The sequence below is a fragment of the Piliocolobus tephrosceles genome, chromosome 4, assembly GCF_002776525.5.
Source record: "Piliocolobus tephrosceles isolate RC106 chromosome 4, ASM277652v3, whole genome shotgun sequence".
Classification (NCBI taxonomy): domain Eukaryota; kingdom Metazoa; phylum Chordata; class Mammalia; order Primates; family Cercopithecidae; genus Piliocolobus; species Piliocolobus tephrosceles.
The window spans coordinates 142,400,762-142,406,548 of record NC_045437.1 but is presented as its reverse complement, the minus strand read 5'-3'; positions in this window follow the sequence as shown (position 1 = coordinate 142,406,548).

The window sequence follows — 5,787 nt, the reverse complement described above, 5'->3', positions numbered from 1 at the left end:
TCGTTGTACAACTGGTAAAATTCACCTGTGAATCCATCTGGTCCTGGGATTTTTTTGGTTTGTAGGCTATTTATTACTGATTCGGTTTTGGAGCTCATTATTGCTCCTGGCTCAGTCTTGGGAGGGTGTATGTGTCCAGGAATTTATCCATTTCTTCTAGATTTTTAGTTTGTATGCATAGAGTGAACACAGTAGTATTATATTGACATTTTTCTTTCTGTGGGATCAGAGGTAACATGCCCTTCATCATTTTTAATTGTGTTTATTTTGATGTCCTCTCTTTCTTTGTTTATTAGTCTAGCTAGCAGCCTATCTTAGTATTTCAAAAAAAAAAACAGCTCTCATATTTGTTGATCTTTGGAATGTTGTTTTTTGTCTCAGTTTCCTTCAGTACAGCTCTGATTTTGGCTATTTCTTGTTGTCTGCTAGCTTCAGAATTGATTTGTTCTTGCTTCTCTAATTCTTTGAGTTGTGATATTAGGTTGCTAATCTGAGCTCTTTCTAACTTTTTAATGTGGGCATTTAGTGCTAAGAATTTTCCTCTTAACATTGCCTTAGCTGTATCCCAGAGTTTCTGGTATGTTGTATCTTTCTTCTCATTAGTTTCAAAGAGCTTCTTGATTTCCACCTTAATTTTATTATTTACCCAAAAGTCATCTGGGGAGCATGTTGTTTAATTTCCATGTAATTGCATTGTTTTGAGTGTTTTTCTTAGCCTTTACTTGGCATTTTTATTGTGCTGTGGCCCTAGAGTGTGTTTGTTAGGATTTTAGTTCTTTTGTATTTGCTGAGGATGGTTTTATATACAATTATGTGGTCGATTTTAGAGAATGTGCCATGTGGCAATGAAAAGAATGTCTATTCTGTTCTTTTGGGGTGGAGAATTCTGTAGAAGTATATCATATCCATTTGGTCCAAAGTGGAGTTATGCTCCTGAATATCTTTGTTAATTTTCTGCCTTTACGATCTGCCTAAAACTGTCAGTGGAGAGTTGAAGTCCCCACTATTATTGTGTGAGGTTCTCTGTCTCTTTGTAGGCCTCTAAGAATTTGCTTTATGAATCATTGTGTTCCCGTGTTGGGTGCATATATAGTTAGCCTAATTAGGTCTTGTTGAGTTGAACCCTTTACCATTATGTAATCTCCTTTTTTGTCTTTGTTAATTTTTGTTGATTTAAAGTCTGTTTTGTTTTTGTTTTTGTTTTTGTTTTTTGAAATTAGGGTTAAAACTTTTGCTTTTTTCTGGTTTCTTTCATCCCTTTATTTGGAGTCTGTGGGTGTCACTGCATGTGACACTGGTCTCTTGAAGACAGCATACCATTGGGTCTTGCTTTTTTATCCATCTTGGCCCTCTGTGCCTTTTAAATGAAGTATTTAGCACATTTACATGAAAGGTTAGTATCTATATGTGTGGATTTTATCCTGTCATTGTGTTGCTAGCTGGTTATTATGCTGACTTGTTTGTGTGCTGACTTGTTTGTGTGGTTGGTTTGTAGTGCCAGTGGTCTGTGTACTTAAAGTGTGTTTTTGTATTAACTGGTAACAGTCTTTTCTTTCCATATTCAGTGCTCCTTTCAAGATCACTTCTAAGGCAGGTTTGATGGTTAAAACAAAACAAAAACAAAAACAAAAACCTCCCTCAGTGTTTGCTTATCTAAAAACAATTTCATTGCTCTTTGGCTAAGGAAGCTTAGTTTGCATAGACATTAAATTATAGGCTTAAGATTTTTTTCTTTAAGAATGTTGAATATAAACTCCCAAACTCTTCTGGCTCATAGGGTTTCTGATGAGCAGTTCACTGTTAGCCTAATAGGCATCCCTTTGTAGGGAAATGGCTGCTTTTACTTGCTAGCTGCCTTTAACATTCTTTCTTTCATTTCAACATTAGAAAATATGATGGTGCTGTGTCTTGAGGATGATCTTTTTGTGTAGAATCTCACAAGACTTTTCTCTATTTCCTGAATTTGACTGTTGGCTTCTCTAGCGAGGCTGGAGACGTTTTTGTGATGATATCATGAAATATGTTTTCCAAGTTGTTTGCTTTCTTCCTGTCCCTTTCAGGGATGCAAATGATTCATAGACTTGTCCTCTTTACATAATCCCATATTTCTCAGAGTTTTTGTTTCTTATTTTTTATTCTTTTATCTTTATTTTTGTTTGACTGTCTTATTTCAGAAAGCCACTCTTCAAGTTCTGAGATTCTTTTCTCAGTGTGGTCTATTTTGCTGTTAATATTTGTGATTGCCTTGTGAAGTTCTTGTCTTGTAGTGTGTTTTTTGCTTTATCAGATAAATTAGATTCTTTTTTAAATCGGCTGTTTCATCTGTCAGCTCCTGTACCCTTTTGTTGTGATTCTTAGTTTCCTTGGATTGAATTTTGCTCTTCTGCTGAATCTCAATGATCTTTTCTATCCAGATTCTGAATTATATTTCTGTCATTTCTCCAGATTCTGGAGAGTTCATAAGGACCAGGGGCCTGGAGACAGCAAGGACAAGTGTTGTCAAACAGCAAAGACCACAACCCACCCTTCCTACGTGGCTCTCCAACCCAGGGAACTGCAGAGATGTTACTGGTTTGATACCCCTGGTTGGGGATGGCTGGAGACTCAGGCCAGGAAGGATCCACCCATTGAGAAGGTATGGGATAGGGAACCCACCTAACAAATAGTCTGGCTACCTTTGTGTAGGGCTACTGCATTATGCTGGGGGTCCACCACACTCCCTAGTCACCTTGGGTTTTCCAGTACCTGAAGGTATCAACAGTGAAGGCTGTCAAAAAGTAAAGATAGTGGCCTGTCCTTCCCTCTGAAAACTCTGTCACAGGGAAGTATGGACATGTTGTAAGCCCAAACACACCTGCAGGATGTGGCTGGAGACCCCAGTCAAGAGAGCCCATCCAGTGAGGAGAAACAGGATTGGGAACCTGCCTAAACAGGATTGGGAATCTGGCTGCTTTTTTTGTAGTGCATCTGTGCTGCACTGGAGGCCTACTCCAGCCCCCGGTCACCTCAGACTTTCCAAAACCCAAAGGCGAGAACAACTAAGGCTGTCAAACATCACAGATGGCTATCTGTCCCTCCTTCTGGAAGCTTCATCGTAGGGAGGTATGCAATCACTGTCAGCTGGAGTTTGGATGACTGGAGACCCCAGGTGGGGGATTTTGCCCAGTGAAGACAAATGGGATCTGGGATCCATGTGAATAAGCAGTCTAGCTGCCTCTCCATAGAGTTCTTGGGCTGTCCCCTGGGACCACTCCAGCTCCTAATTGCCTTGGACTCCCACTTCTTTGGGTGAGGGAAGCTCCCTTGGCTCTGGGTCACTCTTGGGAAGACTGTCATCCTGCCTTGCTTTCCTCCCTTCTCCATGGGTTATTTCTTTGATGAGTCCCAATGTGTGTACTTGGATCTTTCAGTTGAAGGTGCTATATTTATTATTACTAGTCCCTTCCTTTTCTCTTCATGAGAGTGGCACACGTTAGCTGCTTCTAGCTGGCCATCTTGATCAACTTCCTTATAATTGTTTATAGTTTCATATTTTCTTTTTCTCTCTCAAACTCTACAAGTACTTGACCAAGAGATGAAATCTTTATTTTGGTTTTAACTTTATTAATTTGAAATTTAAGTCAGCAGCAGAAGAAGCTGAGCACTAGGGCAGAGTGCATGACATTTTTATGTGTGAGGATTTTCTGGAATGAGGGGTCTTATAGTGAAGAGAGAGGATGATTGAGAGTCAGAAGCTAAGGATTCCTGTTTTACCTCCCCATATGTTTAACATGTAATAGGTGAAAGTTCCCTCCCCACTTTGAGCCGTATGCTTCCCCAGTGTCCAATGAAATTAACCTCGATTAGTACTCTCAAATTTTTATTCAACAAAACAATTCTTTCCTCAAATAAATCATCCTCAAAACACCTGTATACATAACAGATTAATATGCCTGAGAGATGAGGGTCAGGCTGACTTTGGATGAGATTGGAATCTTACAACTGGATACTTTTTTCAAACCTAACACACCACTCTATTCCACCCACAATGCTTTCACAGTTTTTTTTTTTTTTTGTAGTCATTTTTGTATTACTGTTTTAGATTTGGCAGACTAGCTCTAACCTTTTCTAATTCCCCTCTTTCCTTTTTGCTTCCATTTGAAACATAGTCTAAGAAACTTAACACTTTTTAAAAAAATTGTATTAATTTAAATCTAAATTTAAATAGTCACAGTTCCTTTGGCTAGTGACTACTGTGTTGGGTGTGCAGGTCCTCAGTTCATCACATGAAACTCAGAAAGAGTACGAGCTTTATTTCTGAAAGTTTTTTTTCTGAAAGCTCTGTCCTCAGACACTCCTGCTCTACTGTGCCTCCTGTAGTCCTGGGGGGTTAACTCTTTTCTGCTTCTCCTCCTTTTACAACTGCTCTCAGTTCCAAGAACCTGAGTTTATTCTACTATCTTATCTTATGTTATCTTATTTTATTTTATTTTTTGAGACAGAGTTCCATTCTTATTGCCCAGGTTGGAGTGCAATAGTGCTATCTCAGCTCACTGCAACCTCCACATCCTGGAGTCAAGTGATTCTTGTGCCTCAGCCTCCTGAGTAACTGAACCCCATCATTTTTTCTGCTGTTTTTCAATCATAGGTTGCTTCCAGGTCCCATCTGCTCTTGCATAGGGAGCCACTTCTAATTCTTGAATTTCTCAAATACCTCACCTATTACAATTTCTTGTGTTTTCCTACCATTTCAATTCTCATTTCTTCAGCTTCTCTTGTCTCCCCTGTTGTATTCTTCTTCAAAAATGTTCTCACAGTTTAACTCTTTATACACCCTCAAAATCTTAAAATGAGGTCTTAAAATAGAAATCAAAAGGCTAAAATAACAGACTCTTATGACAATAAGATACCAAATTATAAATAGGACCATGCCAGACAAGGGTCAAATCACACACCCCTACAGGTCACTCTGACCCAGTGTATTGATTAACAGACTTCCTGATTTTAACTTAAACATTCATTTCTGCTGACTCCAACTATTTAGACTAAGCTTTATTCCTTTAACCAAAGGAAAATTAAAGAATTTCTGAAACCACATATGACCTGTAAGCCATTTCAAGATATCCCATCTTTTTAGGCCAAACCAATATATAAACTTCTTGTATTAATTTATGACTTTGCCTGTAACTTCTACTTTCCTAAAATGTAAAAAACAGAGTTGTGACCTAACTGCCTCAAGACCTCATAGCTTCTTAGGTTTGTGCTGCCGTCTAGCTGTGGTCACTCATGCTGGCTCACAATAAACTTCTCTAAAATATTTCACATGGTTTGGGTTTTCCCCGAACAAGTCAAGTGATGAGGGTGCTCCAAGGGTGCTCCCTACCTACTGAATTAATAAATATATAAGTATTTTGTATCACTCAATTTATTTGAGAAAAGAAGATATTTTACACTGAACATTGCCTTAATCACTCTTCCATTCAGGAGTCCTAGTGGCTTCTTTTTTGTCTAAGTTGTAATCTAGGGAACATGAGGATGATAGTCTAATATTTATTGAACACTGACTATTCACCAGGCCTTGCGAAAAGTGCTTTAAATCTATTATTACACTTACTTCTCTCAAAACTACTTTGAAAAAATACAGTTATCTTCTCTTCTTTCTATATGAGAAAACTGAGGTTTGAAGAGGCTAAAAATGTTTCTTAATTCCAGAAAATTTGTTAATGATGGTTCTATTCCTGACCTCATTCTTCTGACTTTAGAGTCCATATAATTACTTGCTGCAGTCTACGATATGGGTGTGTGAAA